Source organism: Eutrema salsugineum, unplaced genomic scaffold, assembly GCF_000478725.1.
Source record: "Eutrema salsugineum unplaced genomic scaffold, Eutsalg1_0 scaffold_15, whole genome shotgun sequence".
NCBI lineage: Eukaryota > Viridiplantae > Streptophyta > Magnoliopsida > Brassicales > Brassicaceae > Eutrema > Eutrema salsugineum.
In genome coordinates, this window is record NW_006256867.1 from 3226879 (window position 1) to 3250577 (window position 23699).

The window sequence follows — 23699 nt, forward strand, 5'->3', positions numbered from 1 at the left end:
GGGCTGAAACCTAAAGAGTGGTGGCACTCGCTTTTTTTCGTTGTTAAAATTAAAGGAATAAAGGTTAGTAGATGATAGAAAACAAAAATTACTTTTTATTTTTTTATTTTTTTAACATCTATATTTATTTATATAAAAATCAAGTTACATAGAAACAATAATATATAAATAAAACATACAAAGTAATAGACAATAAACTGAATTTTGACGATTATTTCCTCTGAGTTTTGCTTGCTGGGAAGATGTCCATCCTTCCTTTCCTCATAATCCCTCATAGTCGCAGTTTGATGCGATTTTTTTGCTATGATCCATATTTTCTCTTGTTGTATATTATTGACACATTTCCAGATAAGAATTAAAGATATTTTTCGAAAAAGAATTTAATTTATTGATTCTTTCGATAGAAAAAAGACTGAAAATTGCCAATTTTCAACGACTATACGAATGTCGCCATACCACAAAAAGATTGCAACTTCCGCTCGAAAACCTTGTCTTTTCCATGGTGGTTGTTCCCATAGTAATATTTTACCCAGCAAAGCAAAATCATCGGAAAAAATGGAACTTAAATCCCAATGTCGCCGATCAACATCTTTGTTTATCCTATATTCTTCAATCCCCGGATCGAACGTCCAAATTATATACTTGAACCATAAAATGGTGGCTTGTTAAATTTGTTTCCCGAACTAAACCATCAAGTTTTGTTCCAAATTTTGCAAAGCCAAAGCAAACGATCCACTGGAAGTTGTATCCAACGGAGAGCAGACATCGGAACTTGCCGGACAATAGACACTGATGACGGTGATATACGGCCTATCATCAGACGGAGAAATCCTCTTTGAAGAAGAAAATTGGTTGGGAATAAGATTCACAAAACCGTTAATTTTAACGTGAACCATAAAATATGAGAAACAAGAGAAGAAGAGAATGGAGAGGATAAAAGAAACGATTGGCAGTTGGTTTCTCCGTTGTAACACCAACGGCAAACGTTTGGCCATAGCAATATCCATCCTCTCTCACTCGTCTTCTCCTATAAACTGAAATTAGAAACAGAGAAAATAAAACCAACTGACGCCGGAATCGACGTCGGCCGGAGGAGAAGCAATGAACGGTGGGTGTTACGATCCCACAATCGCACAAACAACCGCCTCTTGAGAAGTTGGAGAGCAGTTTTGAAAAAAAAAAATTACTTATCAATATGGGAGATTCGGTTTAATATTCTAAAAAATTATATATTTTGAAAATTAACCCACGTTTTATAAAAACTTTGAAAACTAACTTTTTTACTAGGTAAAAAAAAAATAACACATTATATGAAATTTGAGAACTTATAAGTAAAAACTATTTATTTTAAATTTTAAGAAAATATGTTATCATGTTAAAAAAAAAAATGATCTTCACCTTAGTGTGATTGTATCAAATATGTTAAATAAGCTTTTGGAAATCGATGCATAATATAAAGAAGCAGATGAGTGTATATCTGACGTCAAAATCCCTTGAGCGAAGGAAACTATGGTCGTTGAGAAAAAAAAAACTATGGTCGTTGATATTGATAGAACCAATCAATGATGCATAATCATCAGCTATCATGATTTTACTGTGATCATACAGATGTATAGACAGAAAGATATATATAGCATTCACCCAAAGTATGGCAGAAAGTTTATCATACACTCAAAGGCCGTGGAAAGAAATTTAATCATTAGCCTTTAAGCCAATAGTATTAAGCCAATAGTATTGTAAAGATTATTCAGCAATCGAACCATATACAGAGGAGACAGAGGACATAAGTCAATACTGAATAATCTTTGTTTCGATATTAGGAATTAACCTGCATATTGTATGGGGTAATATTTTTTAAGTTATCGACAAACTTTGCCAAAACGTATATATTGTTATAGTATTTCATGTTATGTGCTTACTCAAATCAGAACTGATTGAGAATCTCTTGTCGAAACTGCAAAATTATATTTTTCCACTAAAATAACAAAAATTTATTATCTACCAAAACTTCAAAGTTGTGTTGCCCTGCTAAAACCTCAAAATTGAAAAATCATGAAAATGTTGTGAAAACTTAGATACTTTATTAATCACTGGAATGTATATATAGAGTACATAGGGAATCTAGGTTAAGTACAATGCCCTGATGGGTCTAATGGGCCGGTATAAGAGTCCATATATGATATGTGTTATAACACTCCCCCTTGGACGAGTGAACCGGGCCAGCTACTCAATCGGGATCTCGATAATGCGCTGGGGAATGTTGCCTCATTAAAACCTTACCAGGAAAAACCCAGTGGGACAAAACCATGGTGAAGGAAAAAGAGTACAACACGCATTACTCCCCCTGATTGTAGCATCACTGCAGATCTCTAAGTCTATACATTCCTATCTGTTTGACGAGCTTCCGGTGTGTTGAAGTAGGCAATGATTTGGTGAAGAGGTCAGCTGAATTCTCACTGGATCGGACCTGCTGAACGCTGAGAGTGCCGTCCTTCTGCCAGTCTGAGGTTGAGAAGAACTTCGGTAGAATGTGCTTCGTCCGATCTCCTTTGATATATCCTTCCTTGAGCTGAGCTATGCATGCCGCGTTGTCTTCATACATCACCGTGGGCTGTGTGTCTTCGTCCATACCACAATCTCTGCGGATGTGCTGAGTCATGGAGCGCAGCCAGACGCATTCCCTACTAGCCTCATGAATGGCTAGGATTTCAGCATGGTTTGATGAAGTGGCAGTGAGTGTCTGCTTCATTGATCTCCAAGAGATGGCTGTTCCTCCATGCGTAAAAACGTAGCCAGTTTGAGACTTGGCAGTGTGCGGATCTGATAGATATCCTGCATCGGCGAAGCCGACTAACCCATCTTTATTTTGGTTAGTATAGAAGAGTCCTAAGTCTTGAGTACCTCGAAGGTATCTTAGGAGATGTTTTATACCGTTCCAGTGCCTCTGAGTTGGAGATGAACTATATCGAGCGAGGAGGTTCACGGCGAAACATATGTCTGGTCTAGTGTGACTAGCCAGGTACATTAACGCTCCTACAGCACTGAGGTATGGCTTTTCAGGACCAAGGATTTCTTCATCATCCTTTTTGGGACCAAGAGGGTCATCACTTAAGCTTCTAACTACCATTGGGCTGGTCAATGGGTGAGCTTGGTCCATATTAAATCGCTTGAGTACCTTTTCGATATAAGCCGATTGATGCACAAGGATTCCTCCTTTGATGTACTCAAGTTGTAATCCCAAACAGTACTTTGTTTTGCCTAGGTCTTTCCTTTCGAATTCTGCTTTTAAGCGGTCGACTGTTTGGGAGATCTCACCAGATGTTCCGAGGATGTTTAGATCATCCACGTATACTGCTATGATTACAAATCCTTTGTTTGAGTACTTCTTGATGAAGATGCATGGACTGATGGGGTCATTTTTGTAGCCTTCTTTGATGAGGTAATCGCTGAGGCGGTTGTACCACATACGCCCACTTTGTTTCAGTCCATACAAGGATTTGTTCAGCCTGATGCAGTATTGATCTCGAGATGCATTTTTGTCTTTTAGTTCAATGCCATCTGGGAGTCTCATATATATTTCGTTGTCCAGGGGCCCATAGAGATATGCGGTTACAACATCCATTAACCGCAGATCAAGATTTTCTCTTATGGCCAGACTTATGAGGAATCGGAATGTTGTTGCATCCACCACTGGAGAATAAGTCTCCTCATAATCGATTCCGGGTCTCTGTGAGAATCCTTGTGCTACAAGCCGTGCTTTGTATCGAACGACTTCACCGAGTTCGCTCCTTTTGCGCACAAAGACCCATTTGTGGCCCACTGGCTTGATGTGTGATGGGGTCCGGATGATCGGACCGAACACGTTTCTGAGTTTGAGACTCTTTAACTCCACGTTTATGGCTTCTTTCCATTTTAGCCAATCTGTTCGATGTGTACACTGTGTTATTGACGTGGGTTCTAGATCCTCTTGCGTGAGCGCAACATCAAGTGCTACTTTGTATGCAAAGAGTGCATTTAAGTCGACTTCTTTTCGATTCCATTGTATTCCAGACATATTGTAATTGATGGAGATCTCATTGTTATCTTCTGAGCCTGGAGATTCGGCGTCCCGAACTTCCATTGAGGGTTCATTAGATTGAGTCTCAGCCGCGGCTATGTCTGATATTGCAGGAATCCCGGTTTCGGTTATTGCACCTTTCTTTGATTTCCGGGGATTCTTATCTTTGGAACCGAGAGGTCTGCCCCGTTTGAGACGTGGTGCAGACTCTGTAGCAACTTGGGTCTGTCCCGTTGGGACAGCTATTCGTACTGGTGCATTACAAGCTGGGATGTACGATTTGGTTACTTTGGTCGGGTCAGCAAAGGAATCTGGCAATTGATTAGCTAGCTTTTGATAATGAATAATCTTTTGGATCTCTGAATCACATTCTAGAGTCCGAGGATCTTGCCAATTTAATGATGTTTGATTCCATGAAAGATCTTTGACCAGCTTGTTTGTCTCACCACCTAAAGAGGGATATACCGATTCATCGAATTGGCAATCCGCATATCTGGCCTTGAAGAGATCTCCAGTGGTTGGCTCGAGATATCTTATGATGGTGGGAGAGTCAAAACCAACATATATTCCCATCCTTCTTTGAGGTCCCATTTTGGTTCGATGTGGTGGAGCAATGGGTACATATACTGAACACCCAAATGTTTTGAGATGGGAGATGTCTGGCTCATGACCCGAGAGTAGTTGGGATGGGGAATATTTGTGTTCACTAGATGGCCGGATGCGTATGAGTTCAGCAGCATGTAATACTGCATGTCTCCATGCTGAGGCCGGGAGCTTTGATCTCATGAGTAATGGTCGGGCTATCCATTGAATGCGTTTAATGAATGATTCAGCCAATCCATTTTGAGTATGGACATGTGCTACAGGATGTTCCACGGTTACCCCCATGGCCATACAGTAGTCATTAAACGCTTGTGAGGTAAATTCACCAGCATTGTCAAGGCGGATAGTCTTTAGTGCGAAGTCAGGGAAATGGGCCCGCAATTTGATGATTTGGGCCAAGAACCTAGCGAAGGCTTGGTTCCGAGAGGACAAGAGACAAACATATGACCAACGGGTCGATGCGTCTATAAGGACCATGAAGTACCGGAATGGTCCGGAAGATGGATGTATAGGTCCACAGATATCGCCCTGGATTCTTTCTAGGAAATGAAGTGTTTGTTTAGAGATTTTAACTGGTGAAGGCCGAGTGATCAATTTGCCTTGAGAACAAGCTGTGCACATGAGGTGTTGAGGATAAGCTCGGTTTTCTTTGAGGGTATGCCCTTGAGAGTTTTGAATTAGTTTACGCATCATATTTGCACCGGGATGACCGAGCCGGTCGTGCCAAATAGTATAATCAGTAAACCGGGCTTTGAGAGTGGTATTAGCTTCAATCATACTGACTTTAGCATGGTAAAGTCCAGTAGAGAGCGCGGGTATGGTTTCGAGGATTTGTTTATGGCCGTCTACGGTTTTAGTGACTAGGAGGGATTCTTTGTTCCCTTGACCTTGGGTTTCTATGTGGAAACCATTCTGTCTTATATCCTTGAAGCTCAGAAGATTTCTCTTCGAACTAGGAGAATATAGAGCATCTGGTATTTCAAGTTGTGTGCCATTTGATAGCAACACATAGGCATGGCCATATCCTTCGATAAGGTTTGAGGGACCCGCGATGGTGCTAATATTTGCGGTTTGATAGGTTAGGTTTATGAAGTAACTTTTGTTTCTTAAGATAGTGTGGCTGGATCCACTATCTATGACTATGGTTTCCATTTGCTGGTGTGCTTCATTATGAATAGAAGATAGAATTCAGTATTGAGGAATTCAGAAAATGTGATAAATCATAAAGTAAAGCAGTGTCTGAGAATAAAGGCAAATGGAAAAAAATGAAACAAATCCCAAAATGAAAAAAAAATAAAGAACAAAATCAAATTGTATCAGAGTTTTAGATGATTGAATTAATCGAGGAGATCAGCTGTTTCATAGTCTATGGGGTCGGTCTGCTCGTTTGTGGTGTTCTCATCATCAAGGAGGTCGTCACCTTCCAGGTTAGCAGCATCGACTGGCTGAGTCATGTTGGCTTCAGCAGGAGCTTTTCCGTACTTCTGGTATAGATCGCAGTGGATTTTGGGGGTGCGACATTGCTTTGTTGGGTGGTTGAACATCCCACATCTGGTACAAGCAGAGTGATCGGGGTTGGTGTAGCGGGTCGGCTTGGTGATGCCTCGACCACGACCAGGACCATAACTGAGGTTAGGTCGGTTGCCACGACCATGTCCGCGTCCACGTCTTCCACGTCCATGTCCTCGGCCATTACCACGTCCATTACCACGTCCACGGCGGTGATCTGAGGATCTATCGGGTTGAACATGGTAGGACTCTTGACGAGAAGTTGGGACAGGAGCCGATCCCGGGGGCCTCATAGCGCTGTTCCTCATAAGCAGCTGGTTATTCTTCTCAGCGAGGAGAAGACAGGACAACAAGTCTTCGCACAATGTGTGTTTCATTGCACGGTATTGTTGTTGGAGCACAACATTCTCTGTGCTGAATGTGGATAATGTTTTCTCGAGGAGATCATTATCTGTCACATCCTCGCCACAGAGTTTCCGGATGGCAACAATACGAAAGAGTTCGTTGTTGTAATCATCTACGGATTTGTAGTCCTGGAACCGAAGGTTCTTCCAGTCGAAATCTGCCTGAGGCAACTGGACCATTTTCTGATGGTCATATCGCTTTTTCAGCGCTTGCCACAATTCAAGTGGATTCTCAAGAGTGAGATATTGCTGCTTAAGGCTCGGGGCCAGATGATGGCGTATGTGACATATCGCCTGAGACTGTCCCTTACGGGATGCGGTGTTACCGTCGGTAATACACGCATCGAGTTCTTTCGATGCAAGGAACAAGCGCATGTCTAGGGCCCACTCGAGGTAGTTATCCCCGGAGACGTGAAGGGCCTCGAATTCACATTTCTGAATGTTTGACATCTGAAACATGAGATTGATTTTGTTAGGGATTGTTTTGAGAAAATTTTGAATGCTGATGATGAAACTTTCTATTTTGAGAATATTTCTATTTTAGGAAAGTTTCTAAATTTGGAAAGTTTATAATTTGGGTAATTTTCTAAATGAGGAAAGTTTCTATGTCGGGAAAATTTCTATATGAGGAAAGTTTTTATATGAGGAAACTTTCTATTAGAGGGAACTTTCTCGGAAATAGTAAATTTTAAAGGGTATGGTTTTAGTTACCCCGAACATGATGTCGGTTTAATAGCTGTGATTTAATCGGTTAAAGCCGAATATAATTTCGGTTAATGAGAGCCAGGTTTAGCCGGTTTTAGGCGGTTTAGGAGGAACCCTAGGGGAGCCGAATATGATTAGGGTTTTATCTAGGGTTTTAACGGTTTGGAAAACATATTTTGGATGTGATTTCGAGATCTATAGGATCTGTGGTCGATGGTTTTAATAATTTCACAAGGACAACAAAGAAATCACGTGAAAAGGACTAGGGTTTAAGCATTATGACTTACGATTTTGAAGATTACAAAATCGTGAATCAAGCTTAGGATTTAGGGTTGATTTTCTTAGTTTATTCAATCAAGTGTTTCAAGCAAGAGAATCAACAATCAAATAAGCTGCAACAAGCTTATTAAACATGATGAAAATCGAATAGGTTTATGCCATAAACATGGCCAAAAACGGTTGTTAGGTTTTTGTAGATTAGGGTTTTATAAAACGAGTTTAAAACCTTTGAACATGCATAAACTTGTAATTTAAACAATCAATCAACAAGTTATCAATCAATCATCAGAGTATCAAACACTTTCAATCAATTAGAGATCGATTTTTTTTTTTTTTTTTTTTTTTTTTTTTTTTAGGGTTTTGAAGTGTTTAAACAACAGGTTCTATGGCTCTCAGTTTTAGAAGATACCTTTTCCACCTTTGGATTTCTGACAGGCTAATGAAACTGGGAGCTAATAGACCTCAGTTAGCCGCTACAAATTCCAAGGATTGATCACCAAAACTGGAGAAGCTGCTGGTTGAAGAAGGAAAAACTCGGATCTGGTTTTTTTTTTTTTTTCGGTTGATCGTCATGTACTGTAAGTGTGCGTGAGGGCGCGTCCGACGTTGGGTCGACAAACGGTTTTCACCAGTAGATTCGTCTCGTCGAGGGCTTCGATTTGATATGTAGATTGTCTTCTGGTTCCTCACGGTTTGGAAGATATGCGTCTTTTAAGTTTCGACTTGCTTTTAGGGTTTTGGTGGTGGCCGGATTTATTAGGGTTTTTCGCTCAGAGAGTCTTATCGTGCTGATAACGTGTTGTGAAAACTTAGATACTTTATTAATCACTGGAATGTATATATAGAGTACATAGGGAATCTAGGTTAAGTACAATGCCCTGATGGGCCTAATGGGCCGGTATAAGAGTCCATATATGATATGTGTTATAACAGAAAAAAATATTTTACCACCAAATTTACAAAATGACATCTTCCTATCATAACTGCAAAACCATGTTTTCCTGCCAAAACACAAAACCATAAAATTGTGTTTTCTACCAAACCACATCTTTCATGAAAACTTTAAAACCTTATTTTTCATGAAAACTTTAAAACCATATTTTTCTACCAAAATGCAATTTTTTTGCCAAAACTGCAAAACTATAAAATTGTATTTTTCCACCAAAACTGCATATTCCTACTAAAATAACAAAATTGTGAAATTGTGTTTTTCCGTCAAGCTGCAAAATCATGTTTTTCATCAAAATAGTATTTTCTCACTAAAACTCCAAAACCATATTTTTTGCTAAAACCGCAACACTATTTTTATGCCAAAACCAAAGAGTGATATATGGTTTTAAGATGAGAGAGATTACAGAAACCCTAGAAGAGATCTCCAATAATTTTATGTTCGCAGCTGTATACTCTTGTCCTAAATAGGCAGATCAAGCGGCCTTTCTAGACCTTGAGGTGGTTGAGTAGCTAGAGATATCTCAAGCTGCCACAAAATGGTGATAACCTACAACAAACGTATTACATAAGGAGGAAACATGAAAGGAAGAAAACAGAGCGTGAAGAGAGTTGTTGACTAAAAGTGGAGAGTTGACTCGAGAAGAGTCTAAGACATTTGGAGGGTTTGCTGTTACTCAATATAGAGAAGATAAATACTCCATCTGTTCAGAATTATTTGATGTTTAAGGTTTTTGCACACAGTTTAAGGATTCATTTAATTTTTATTTTTTCTATATTAAAAATATTATTTATAATTCATTTAAATATCATTCAGCCAATAATAAGACAATCTGCAGAATATAAAAGGTCAAAAACTATAAAAATTCATTAAATTTTGCATTGAAAAGTGAGAACATCAAATAATTCTGAACAAAAAAACCTTCTAAAACATCAAATAATTCTGAACAGAGGGAGTAGATTCTTGTTTGTAATTTCTTTCTCAGACTCTGATTTTCAAATTGTAGAGAGTCGTGAGACTTGAGGCGATCACGAGATTGTGAGAGAGATACTGGATCTTGGAATTCTGATATCTCTTTGTAAAAAATTTGGATTTCGTCATTGAATTCAATACATTACATTCATTCAAAGAGCGATGAGTTAAGAGTGATTGTGAGAGTTGATACATTCATTCTTAACACATGGTGCGTTCGTGATCAGATTGAGCTACAGAAATTTTGATTTGAGTTGGTGTGGGAAGTTAGAAGACGCAGTGGCTTAAATTGATGAATCATAGTTGAAGTTCGACAAGCTGAGCAAAGGTATGGCGGAAGTTCACTCGGACCTGAAATTTCTCACAAATGGCTATACATTGCTATCTCAATCGGTTGCGACATCAGATCAGAAACTGGAGAGTATATCAGCAGCATCAGCTAAAAGATTAGATTCTTTGGAACGACAATTGATGACGCTATCACAAGCGATCAGAATAATCAAAGCAAGCCAGTTCAATCCGCGACCACATAAGAAAAAAGTGGCCACATCTTCGTCTACAGATCCTCAGGTACCGGTAATTTCTTCTGATACTTAACCACAAGCCTCGAATCTAGGTTCTCGGGGAATGAATATTAACTTAGCTACTCGTGAATCGTTGTTAAGGAAGTTTGATCATCTAGTCTTTGAGGGAAAAATGCCTTACGTTTGGATCTGTCGAGTGGAACGTTATTTCCGAATTGGAAAATATCCTGAGGATCAGAAGCTGGAATTGGTTTCGTTGAGCTTGGAAGGTCGGGTGTTGAATTGGTTTGAAGGGGAATTGGTGGATGCTCCTTTTGTGAATTGGAAGAACTTTAAGGAACGAATGTTGGCAAGATTTGCGGTCTCAATTGATGATAAACCTGGCAAACGACTCTGCAGTATTGTTCAAACCGGGTCTGTGCAAGATTACATAAGTGAATTTGAGGAGTTGATTTCACTGGTTACTGGTATTGATGAAGCAAATTTGGTGAACATTTTTTACAAAGGATTAAAGCCCGAGATGAAGGAGGTGGTGAAGCTTAAAGAACCAAAAGGTTTATCTGCTCATAAAGCTGCAGTAGTGAAGATGGGGGATAATATGTTATGTAAGGTTTTAAGTGGCGTAAAAGTGAATGATTATAAATCAACTCGACAATATACTTACAGGCCATTTAAACCAGCTACAATATCAGTGACCAAGAGTCCTATGATTATGGAGAATAAGAATGGTGTGACGAGTAATTCCACAGCAATACAGAGTCCTCGGTTACACTTATCGGATGCCAAATTGAAGTATAGGAAGGAAAACAAACTGTGTTTCAAGTGTGGAGAGAAGTTTTTTAGAGATCATCGTTGCCCCAACATGGCTCTACAAGTGCTGGTCGTTGTCAACGGGTTAGAGCTGGAGGTTTTGGAAGATAATATGATGGCTGTGGATGACGAGAGCCCGGAGGAGTTACCACACATGATGCAGTTGTCCTTAAATGCATTTTTAGGATTGTAATCACCTTCCACAACAAATATTAGAGGCATGATTAGACGTACCTCTATTGTGGTCATGTTAGACAGTGGTGCCACGCATAATTTTGTCTCACCGACATTAATTAAACGAGTTCACTTGTTTTTGACTCACAATCCCAACTTGCAAGTGTTGTTATGGGTGTGGCAGTTCATGGTTCAGGAATTTGCTCTGCAGTAATATTTTCGATGCAAGGCTTATCCTTTACCATTGATTTCATTGCACTCAAGTTGGGAGGAGTCGATGTGGTGTTAGGAGTGCAATGGTTACACACACTTGGGAAGTTCTAGGTAGAATGGGATCTTCATGAGTTCAGTTTCACTTACAAGGGCAGATGGGTTACACTAGTAGGTGATCCTGAGCCTTTTCACACGAAACTATCCCTGAAATCCATATCTATGCCTTGGGTCGTCCAACAGAAAGGAGTTAAGTTGTGGTTTGGCAATACACAGGTGGTTTCAAAACTATCTACACCCATTCCTGGGGTGCTTCAACGCGTGTTGAATGAATTTGAGCAAGTGTTTAAGGCTCCTACTGGGTTACCCCCTATCAGGGGACATGAACACACCATAATTATAAAACCGGGTGTAGAGACAATTGATAACACCGTATTTTGACCACTTTTATGGATCATAATTGTATCTTATCCAGGTGTTTTAACTCTGTTTTCAATGGTTTTTAGTGTTTTCAATGTTTTAGAGTTTCAAAAGACTTTACAGGAAACTTGGACAAAAGATATGCAATTTGGAACAAATGAGCAATTTTGGATAAATGCAGACCGTCAGAAGTATGACAAGCAATGAAGACCTTCTCACCGTCTGATCACCCCCAAAATTTGAGAAAACATAGAGGATCCAACCAGCTTTCTAATGCACTTGGTTTGGAGACAATCCAACGGTTAGATCTTCAGATACTCCCGATGCAAGAATGACAAAAAATGCAGTTCCGGAAAAGAGCAGGTGCCGGGACCGCGGCCAACACCCATTTTCCCGCGGGTAGAGCCACCGCAACCGCGGACTTTGGTCGTTCACTTTCCCGAAAACTTAATTAAAGCCCAGATCAATTCCTTTCGTTATTTTTGAAGCCCTAAGTGTCCAGAACCACCCCAGAAGCTATAAATACCCCCTTTAGGTCATTCTAAAGAGGAGAGACCGAAAACTAATAGACAAAGAGGAGAGAGATTTTCGTGCAACCCTAAGGAGGAGCCGCCGCCGTCTTCGAAGAGGAGCCGCCGCAGGAGTGACCATCGTGCCTCCTTCTGCTTCTCCGTTCTTCGTTCTTCTTCCTTCTTCTCTTTAATTTCCTGCAACTTTCAATACTCTGTGATGATTGTTTACAATATGTTTGAGTAGTTACCCAGTTGGGTTTAAAGGGATTTTTCAAAGGAAATTTCATGTGTCTTTGCTTATGAATCGATAGATTTAGGATCTATAATCTTCTAGATGTTCTTCGTTTGCCTTTAATCTTACTGCGTGATTCTTTGCTGGCCACTTAGAAGCCGATCTGATTTGATATGTTGCGAAAGCTTTCATTGATTGTCTGAACTAGGGTGAAACGAGCAATTTTTCTATAGGAGTGGAAACCTACCTGTAGTTGACTTGTGAATATTGATGAGTCTTCTTCTGCTATTGCATCTTCTCCCTTCCAGAATCAGAGTGGAAACCTACTGATTAGGGTTGCGAGAGATAGTTGTTTAGTGCTGCGAAAGTAGGCTATTCATACTTCCGTGCCTCGAGTTCTAGAACATACGTAGTTGATTACCTTTATCACTTGTTTAAAATCGACATAGCTCAGTCCATGAACCCCTGCGAAACCCCTTGAGCCCCAACGTTTGTCTTTCATTGCTTACAACCTTCAATTTAGTTTGCTTTTCATTTGCTTGTTCTTTGCTTTCAATCGCCTAGTTTAATCGCCATTTAGTTGCCTTCATTCGCTTTTGTTTAATCGATTTTTACTTGCTTTTATTTGCTTTCACTTTCAATTGCTTTTACTTGTTTAGCTTTTTAGTTTAGATTTAGTGACAACAAAAACCCAAAACCAAAACCAAAACCTTTTTAGTTCTAATCTGATTTAACCGTTGCAGTGAATTCGTAATGAAACAACTAAGTCTCTGTGGATCGATACCCTAAGTACTACAGCGCACATCTGTGCACTTGCAGACATTTAGGGGTTATAAATTTAAAACCTGAAGCTTAGTAAAACGAAAACAACCAACCCCGCGCTTTTGCTCGCAATCAAGTTTTTGGCGCCGTTGCCGGGGACTTAAATTTGTTTCGTTGCGAATCCCAGCTTAAATCCATTAGAACACTTGTTTATTTTACTTTTTCTTTTGAATTTTCAGGTTTCTCTGAGATGAGAGACCGGGAACATGTTCCCGGAACTCTTGGTGATCCACCAAATCGTGTGGATGGTGATCCAAGCGATGATGACCTGACTGATGATGAGTTTGAAGAACCGATTTATGATGACAATGAGCTAATCAGATCGGTCAAACACAAAGATGATGATGAACTGATTGGAAGTTTCGATTCACTCGAAAAATTCATGGGAGATCGAAGAGCTATTCAACCAGCCTTACCAGAGGATGGCAAAACCGAAATTAAGGTACCCCATATCCATTTAGTTCAACAAAATCAATTCTCTGGTTATTCATTCGAAAACCCAACAGACCATATCGAGACTTTCGAAGAATTATGTGCAACCATTACAGCAAATGGGGATTACCACAAGTGTAGTCTTTTCCCATTCTCTCTTAGATATAAGGTCAGCAAAAGGCTAAAATCTCTGCCACCTGCTTCACTAAAAACGTGGGCAGCGTGTAAAACTGCTTTCCTAAATCGTTTTTACACTAGAAATCTTGCAAATCTCTTAAGAAAGAAGATAAAAAATTTTAAACAAAAAGAAGATGAAGATCTTTTAGATACTTGGGAAAGATTTAGGAATACCAAAGAGATTGTCCACACCATGGATATGCCGAGGAATACCTGCTAAGTATCTTCTATCGCGGTATAACTCCAGAGTTACGACACTCTATTGATATAGCAAGTAATGGAGATTTCACAACTAGATCTGTAGAAGATGCTCACGTTTTCATTAAAAATTTAGGAAACAGCATCCGAAATCAAGTAACCTTTGGTAATTCTGCACTTCCTGAGAAGAAAAAAGAAATTTCAGAAGTTATAAAGTGTCTCCGTCACATAATGAGTCATCTTGGATTGCAACAACCAAATAAGGTACACAATACATGTAACTTTGATGGCTGGGACAACCCAATGGATTCTTATGATCAAGGGATGATGAACACTGCAGAAGTCTATCAAATTCAAGATTTTCCATTCGTTTCTGATCACTGCAGGTCCATTCGTCCGGACCGCGGCCAAGCAAGCTTTCACCGCGGTCGTGCTGGTTCTGACCGCGGCCAAGACGTGTTTCACCGCGGTCGTGAGCCACCTGACCGCGGGAAATTGTCTTCTGAACTTGCCTGGACACCACCTTCCGAACCAATCTCGGCTATTCAATCTAATCCTGTTCCATATCCAAGTTTTCCCTCTTCTGAAGCTGAAAACCTAAACAAAAAGAATTTAGAGCTTGAAAAATCTATGTCTAAAGAGATTAGTGATCTTAGATCTGAACTAAAAGAGATGCAGAAGGATTTCGATGAAAGATTATCCACCCTCCTTAGCATAATGGCCAAAACTAATTCTAAAAACTTAGGAAAATCTGAAGAGGAGCCAAGTGAAAATTCTTTCGAAAGCTCAAGTGAAGCAGATCCCTCCGATGATGTGAAAGCTATCACACTTAGGAGTGGATTAGCTTACAAAGAGCCTGAATTTTCTAAAGATCCCGAAGATGAGGAAAAGGGTAAGGAAAAGGAGAAAGAAAAAGAAAGAATCACGAATGAAGATGTTGAAAAAGAAGTGGTAGGAGAGAAGGATAGAGAACAAGTAAGAGAAGATTCATCCCGGGAAATCCTTGGAGAAGACCCGATTCCACCTCCACCAACTAGTGTCTATAAACCTAAACCTCCATAGCCTAGAGCTTTAAAAGCCCCTAAGAAAGAGAAAGAAAAAGCTAAGCTGAAAGAGTTAATCGATCAATTAAATGTGAGATTACCTTTCGTAGAAGCTTGTGCTATGATTCCTGCTTTAAGAAAATACATGAAGGGTATTCTAACAAATTCTTTAACTCTTGAAGAAGGCGTTATGATGATAACCCATGAATGTAGTTCTATCCTGCAAAGCCGAATCCCTGAAAAGAAAAACGATCCTGGAAGCTTTGTACTTTCATGCACCATCAATGATGTAGCTTTTGAGCGTGCTCTCTGTGATTTAGGATCTAGCATAAACATGATGCCTCTTTCAGTAGCAAAACGTTTAGGACATCACACTTTCAAGCCCACTAAAATCTCCTTAGTATTAGCTGATCGTTCCGTTAGACAACCTGTAGGTATCTTAGTAGATGTTCCTGTCGAAATCGAAAAATGTTCCATACCAACCGATTTCGTAGTTCTAGAACTAGAAAAAGAACCTAAGGATCCACTTATTCTTGGAAGGCCATTCTTATCTACAGTCGGAGCCATAATCAATGTTCCTGAAGGAAAAATCAACCTTCATCTAGCCGGTTCAGTTATGCAGTTTGACATGAACAAAAGTTTCGATAAACCAACTTTGGATGGAAAATTTGTTGGGTTGATGAGTTAGACTGAATTATTGAGGAAGTCTATGAAGATCTGCTTCTAGACGACCCTTTAAGTGTCACGCTTTCACCCGCAAAAGATGAACGCAATTTCCTTGAAGGAATTTCGACTGAATGCGCACGTATGCTTGATAAATCCGAAACTTATAGGAAACCTCTAAACTATCTAGATCTTAAGGACCAAACAAACATTCCTACACCTCCTAAAGACACTGCCGCAGCAATTAATGATCCTTGGAGCGAGCTTAAAGCCTCTAAAGTCGAGCTTAAACCTCTTCCCGTCGGACTTAAGTACGCTTTCCTTGGACCAAATTCTACTTATCCTGTCAAAATAAACTCTGGTTTGACGGAAGAAGAAACCACAATGCTGTTGACTGAGCTGAGAAAGCATAGAAAAACCTTAGGATATTCACTTGATGACATACCTGAAATCTCTCCAGATCTTTGTATGCACAAGATAAATCTAGAGGATAATGCTAAAAAGTCAATCGAAAGTCAAAGGAGACTGAACCCTAATCTCATGATTGTTGTCAAGAAGGAGATTATGAAGCTTTTAGAAGCTGGAATAATCTTTCATATCTCAGATTGCACTTGGGTTAGCCCAGTTCATGTTGTTCCAAAGAAAGGAGGAGTCACTGTCATTAAAAATGATAAAGATGAAATGATCGCTACAAGAACAGTAACTGGACATCGTATGTGCATCGATTACCGGAAACTGAACGCAGCAACTAGGAAAGATCATTTTCCACTTCCCTTTCATAGATCAAATGCTAGAAAGATTAGCTAATCATCCCTACTATTGCTTCCTTGATGGATACTCCAGATTTTTTCAAATTCCTATTCGACCGGAGGATCAAGAAAAAACGACGTTCACTTGTCCATATGGCACGTTTGCTTACAGACGTATGCCTTTTGGATTGTGTAATGCACCTGCTACCTTCCAGCGGTGCATGATGTCGATCTTCACAGATTTTATTGAGAATTTCATGGAAGTATTCATGGACGATTTCTCTATCTATGGATCTTGTTTTGAAAAATGCCTAGGCAACCTTGGTAAAGTTCTGCAAAGATGTGAAGATAAGCACTTAGTATTAAATTGGGAAAAATGTCACTTCATGGTACGAGAAGGAATCGTGCTTGGACACAGAATTTCCGGAAAAGGTATTGAAGTTGACAAAGCTAAAATCGAAGTCATGACCAGCCTACAACCTCCCACAAACGTAAAAGGAATCCGTAGTTTCTTAGGACACGCAGGATTCTATAGGCGATTCATAAAAGTTTTTTCTCAAATAGCTAGACCTCTTACGCGTTTGCTTTGCAAGGAAACTGATAGACAAGACTTTTTAGGGTCTCAGGGCTATCAATCCCCTTGTCAAAGTAGCACAAAGAGATTTATCAATCCAGATGTGGTGTTAGACACTAAACCATATGATCAAGTTCTTAATTCAAGCAAACAAGAGTGGGTTTTGATTAATCTAGAGACAACTACAAACTTAAACAGGTTCAAAAACTAATGACAATGACTAAATAAGAACTAAGCAATTACAAATGATGAGAATGTATGTATGATGATGAGAAAGGTCTTAGACATGATAGTGGATTAGGGTGCCTTCAGTGATAAACTAATGAGCTAATGAATTATATGATCAAGCAAGCCATTCAACATAAGCATCTTTAATTAAGTTAATCCTCTCATGAAGGCATTAACTTCTATGCTAAAACAGTTTCTAACCCAATCATCATCAGTGAAACATGAGTTAACAAGCATTAAGAATCAGTTTAATCTGTCATTTAAGCATATAAACAATCATTCCCATGATGAATAACACTTAAACCTCTAACAACTTTGGTTCAGGCATTTCATCAAACACTTTTGGTGCATGAAATGCCCAGAATCTAGACCACATATGATTTGTATGGATCTAGCATAGAGAACAAGTTGTAGAGAATGGAATATGCATGATCTAACCCCTAAGCTCACTAATCTACCACTTAAGCACCCTAATCTACATATCTAAGACCTTAATATGGGATTACTCACTAATCATGATCAACACACTAGATCCTTTGCAAGATGTGTTGTTAATCATGATTAAAAGTGTGATTTGATGATAAGAAATGATGGAACAAGATGAAAAGAAACTCTAAATCGATATTAAGCTCTCAAAACAAAGTGTATCAAGTTCTCTTTCACCAAAGGGGAAAAAGAAACTAAAAGTAGATAAAAGGTGTCCTCCAAATTAGGTCTAAAAACATTATATAGGATCCTTGGGCGAACCGGGTCAACCCGGAACAAACCGGGTACTGACCCGGCCTTGATGGGTGAAGATGGGTTTGCCACGGTCTGATGTGTTCTTGGTGTGATTGTGGCAACCTAACCGTGTCAAAGCTTTCTCTTGTGTTCTTGGTCGCCTTTTGATGCCACGGTCTGATCAAACCTCGTCCGAATCCCGTGGCAAGTCACCGTGTCAAACGCCGAAGATGTGCAGAAGTTGCCACGGTCAAGTCCCAGACCGTGGCATTCAGACCGTGTCAAAAACCGCATGCGTGTAAAATCCTTCCCAACCAAGCATTTGATTGCCACGGTCAAGCTCTAGACCGTGGCATTCAAACCGTGTCAAAACTCGAATGCATGTAAAAGTTTCCCCCAGCCATCTTCTGTTTGCCACGGTCAAATGTAGACCGTGTCATGAAGCTCGTGCCAATCGCCGAAGGTTTGCAGAAGTTGCCACGGTCAAGTCCCAGACCGTGGCATTCAGGCCGTGTCAAATGCCGAAGATGTGCAAAGTTCCTCCCAGCCAAGTGTTCGTTTGCCACGGTCAAGTGTAGACCGTGGCATGAGGATCGTGTCATTCGCCGAGGGTGTGTAAAAGTTGCCACGGCCAAGTGTGGACCGTGGCATTCCATCGCGGCATGTTTAACTTAGTCATTCTGGGCTGTCTGGACCACCTCGCATTCCGGAGAGTGTAACTTCTTGGAGACTTGTCCGAATTGAGTGATTCCTGTTGCAGAAGACAGAGGACTCATTTATCTCCAACTTTGGTGAAGGAAACGTCGGTTCTTGGGAAGTGGAAGACTTCCTGGAGGGCTCATCTTCGCAATGCATTTACACGATCAGAGAGGGCCGTCTATACATATGTCCATTCCGGAGACCGTATCTTCCTGCTCATAGCTTCGAACTGGATGATCTTGGATGTTCTGGAAAGAAGACTCAAATTTCTCTGATTCTCATGAAGGCTCCGGAAGCTGAATCGGCCTGGAAGTGCACCGTCCTTCGCATTCTTCAGAGCTTATCGGCTTGGTTCAAAACATCAGCGAGACAAGGGTTTCTTCCGACGAGCTTAACTCTCTGCTCCCACGTCCGAATTCCATGATTCTATTTGATATGAAACCGTGATCCAATCCTCTCCATCTTCTATGAAGCACCCGCCATCTGAATCGGACCGGAAGGTTCCCCGGACAGGCGATTTCTGAGACGTGTTTGCACCCGGAGATTTTGGCCGATACACTTCACTCGCGGTACATGAAAATGGCCGGTAAAGTCTACCCGCGGTACATGAAAATGGACGAGAAAATCTTCCTGGTCAGCGAGAATGGCCGATAACCTCCAAAGACCCAATTTTGCCACTTTTCAAGCTTTGATCACCATTCCACCTCCTGGATTCATCTTTTCAGCTCCAAATGCACCTGATAAACACTCAAAACATGCAAAGACTCATTTGGACCTAATGCATCTCCTAAGTTCTAAAACAAACCCTAAGGACCTAAAATGCATGGAATAAAACATGATTTAGAATAAATTATGCAACCTAAATGATGCAAATTATGAACACATCAACTCCCCCACACTTGTCCTTTGCTTGTCCTCAAGCAAACAAGAACAAATGAGAGAAAGAGGTTGAATGCATGGGAGTTCACATTTCGTTTTTGAGAGAAGTGATCACAATGAGAATTCAAGTTCATGCTCAATTATGCAATGCAAAGCCATACTCAGATATATATCAACTCAGCAAGGAATCTCCACAAGTTCTTCTCTCTCTCTCAACTCTTTCATATTCATTAAGCTTTTATCTGGTGAATCTCATGATGCAATGTTTAAACAAGCTGGCTTGGCTAGGGAGAGGCTATGAGATTAAAATGATCTCATCAGTGTTCAAGTGGGTTTAATGCAGCAAAGAGATCTCTCTATGAATGATCAAACTTTGGCAGAATGCTAAAGGTAAAAAGCAACCTATGCATACAAGGGCAAAGACTCATCACTCCCCACCCTCTACTCAAAGCTACCTCACTTGCTCAAAAACCCTCACTTTTCACTCTCATTTCCCTCTCACTAGGGGATTTACTTTTCACTTCTACTCTTAAGTCTTGGAACTCAAACTTTACACAGCTCTTTTTTTTTTTTTCTTTTACAACCTCTAGCCTCATCTTTCTTTCTTTTCAAAACATTTGAGCCTTTTGGCTTCTTTCATTTTTTCTTAGAGGCTAGACTCTTTCTTTTCAACAAACTAGAGCTCACTTTCTCAAAACACCAAGACTGATTTCTTTTTCTTTCATTCCCCTAGCTATTTCCACTCTCTCTTTCCCACTCATCTCACCTTTTTCCACTCACCAACAAGTCTTTTCCCCCCACACTTATTCCTCGCCAAAACTCTCAGTTCCTTGATGTTGGAACACAGCACTCAATGAGACCTGCCCTTGTCGCTCTAAACCTAACACTTTCTGCTAAGTTTGATCCAAGGTGGCCTTTCAATTCACACACAAACATTGGCTTGAAAGAAGGTTGGGTTCAAGGTAACGGAACTGATCCATGATGTGGATTCAGCTACTTGAGCTAAGGAAAAGAGTGGTAAAAAAACAATGGTTCTAGCTCAAGTATGTATATCGGTATCCACAAGCTTTTTCAAGCAATGCATCACAAGATATTTTCAAGTCAAGTTCAAGGTTCTCACTTAATTAGAGTTGAGTTCAATTCAAACTTGCTTCTCAGATTCAAATCATTTCAGACTTTGCAAGCACAGAAAAAGATTCACAAACATATTTAGTTCAAGTTCTCAAAGTGATGTACTCTCTAGGAAACCTATCATTACTTCCTGCAAGATGCAACCTACATGCATATGCAATCTAGACTCAATCCTAAAAATGAGAATGCAACTACATGATCATTTTTTTGTGTAAATTTTTTCAGATTTTTCCATTTTTTTGGTTTTTTATATGCATTTAAATGAGACTACATGTATATGCAACTAGAATGTGACTCAAGACTCAAAGTGCAAAATAAGAAAAGAGAAAACATGATTAGTAAAGGATGAAACTCCTCCCCCACACTTAAATAACACAGCCCCTTGTGTTATAGAAGCATGAGAAAGGAGTTAAAACAAAGTAAACAAGTAAAATGCAAAATAAATGAAAATCTACATGCTATTTACAAGGTTTTGAGTGTTTACCTCAATCGCTGAGGTCTGATCCCAAGTAGTGGGATGGGTTGGAGGTGGAACATGATGGAGTTGAGTATCTAGGTGGGCTGCTCTCAGGTGAGTCTGGTTGGAAACGCTGTGGCCGGGTTCACTCAATCTTCTTTTCCTGGTGGTAGCACAAGGTCATTAGCAGCTGAGCTTTCTCCCACCTCTTCTCTTGTATCTCGTTTGGGTGAGGTGGCTGGAGCTGTGAGCTTCTTAACCTTCTTCTTAAGCTGCTTAACACAATCAACTAGCTTGCTGATTGTTTTGTCTTGCCATTTGCACCATTTCTGAAGGGTGTTAACTCTGGAATACAGCTTCCTTGTGTGATAGTCAGGCTCACCCCAAAAGTAAGGATCAAAGTGATATCTCCCTGCTCCCATCCTTCTTTCAAAATCTCTTGGCTCCTCATTCTCACAACCAGCGGTCCTAGTTGTGTCCTCCTCTTCAACTGGCTCTTTACCTTTAGAACTAGCGGTTCTCTTGCATTTGGGAATTGGAGGGTGAATGGCTGGGTTGTAGAGCTGATCTTTTAGGACAATAAAGGAGACATTGTGCCTTTCTGTGAGAGTGGTGATGGCTGGGTGTGGCAACAGAACATGAACCTTTTCATCTTGCAAGAGCTTGAAGGTGTACAAGAAGTTTTCACCATTGCTTTCTTTTAAAAACCCAACCTTGGTGAGGGTAGCTTCATCAATCAACTCAGGCCTGACCTCAACATCATCAAAGACAAAACCTCTTGCTTTCAGAATCTTTGTCACTAGCAATCCATTGTGCAACTTAGTGAACTTCTTTCTTTTACCCTCACTCCAAGCTATGTCCTTGTAAATCAGCATTTGGCGCGCTAAGAATGCACCACTAGATGGGATGTAGTGTGGGAGGCGAAACTCTCTCTTGCTCTTCAAGTGACTGATGAGAGGATGAAGACCCATACCCAATAGCTCCATGTCAGCTAGGTGCACCACTCCATCATTGTGCTTGGTAAAGAACATTTGGCAAAGCACCTTGTGAGCATAGCGGATTGCTGGGTTTCTTATCCATGAACTCTTGCATCTTCCTCCTCTGAAGCTCCAAAAGCAATTGTATCCCACAAGTCAGTGATCATGTGATCAGGGTATGTGAACTTCACTGTCTGTTCTTGTGCAGGTCTTGGATAAGCAAAGATCTCATCTAGTTCCTTGAAGCTTACATGGTGTTGTGCACCATCTATTGTGAACTCTATGTGCCCAAGACCATTGCCCTCATTAATTCTTGCATCTCTTGGGCCATATCCACAAACTTGAAGAGATGCAAGGAACTCTTGTGTAACACCCTCATGAGCCACATCTCTCATCTCAAAGAATCCACCAAACCCCATGTTGTTGAAAATGAGCTGAACCTCTTCAAGAATTCCCATCTTTCTCAGCAGCTCCATATCAGGGAACTTGGTTTGCAGCACTTTTACACCCCTGAACATAGCAAAGTAGTCATCAAAAGTTGGTTCACTGTCCTCAGAACTTGTCTTTGCTTTCTTAACCCGCTTCAATGCTGTTTCAGGATCACTCTCTGTTCCTTCTTCATCCTCAGCCACAACCACCTCTTTTTCTGCCCTGTGAACGACCTCAACCAATGCCAGCTCTTTACTAGAAGTTTTTGAAGTAGAGGCTTTTGTTTTCTTTGGTGCAGCAACCTTCTTTGTTTTCTTCTCAGCTGGATCCTTTGGCTTTCTTTGCCTTTTCTGTTTCTTGAAAACCTTATGCCCAAAAGGCAAAATCTGATCCTCTGAAGCTCCAGCTTTCTCTTTTTTGGCTTTATCCATGGCTGCTGTTCTTTTTGTCCTCCCATCTGCATTTTCTCAAAAAGCTGTAAGCACCAAAGCAAGAGAACAACAAAAATTTTCTAAAATTCACCAAGCTCATGTGTGGAACAAATCGATTTCTCTTGACAAGAATGTATTTTAAGCTGATTTAAAACTCAGTAAACTCAAAGCAATGGCAAGAAGCAATGCACACAAAGAGTTCAGCTTGAAACACAATTCTAAAAAAAAATCGATACACTTGATGAATTTCAAGAAAAATTTTCAAAAATTCCAAAAACAGGTTATTCTCAAGCAAGATCCATGAAATCCCTATCCATTCTACTTGCACAATGCTCACAAAATGATTCCAAGGTATCAAGAAGCCCATTAAAATCGATTCCATTTGTTTTTCTTTTCATGAACAGTACACTAAAGCATGGAAAATGTGAGTTTTAACAGACTAAGTACCTTGGAATCTTCAAGTTTCGAGTGAAAAACGAATGTGCAGCAAGAAACTAGACAGGATTACGAGTTCAATGCAGTTGGAATTTCTCAATTTGATGCAGGAACGAGAGAGATATGAAAGTTTAAAGTTCAAGAATGGAGAGAAAGGAGCAAACTCTCGATGAAGAAGAAGAAGAGGTGGGGAACAGCTGGCTTGGCGCGTGTGTTGACCGGTCAACGTCCGTACGGTCAACTGAAATTCAAATTTTGGTCGCACCTGGTTGACCGTGTCACGTGGCCGTGTCAA

At 40.2% G+C, this 23699-nt stretch overlaps 1 non-coding gene across 1 annotated transcript; it reads right to left on the minus strand.

Annotated features, from left to right (window-relative positions):
* Nucleotides 1–13884: 13884 nt before the first annotated feature.
* LOC112088269 lies at nt 13885–13991 on the minus strand. Its single transcript, XR_002900435.1, has one exon. It is a non-coding gene; the product is annotated as a small nucleolar RNA R71 (small nucleolar RNA).
* Between the last annotated feature and the right edge of the window lie 9708 nt (nt 13992–23699).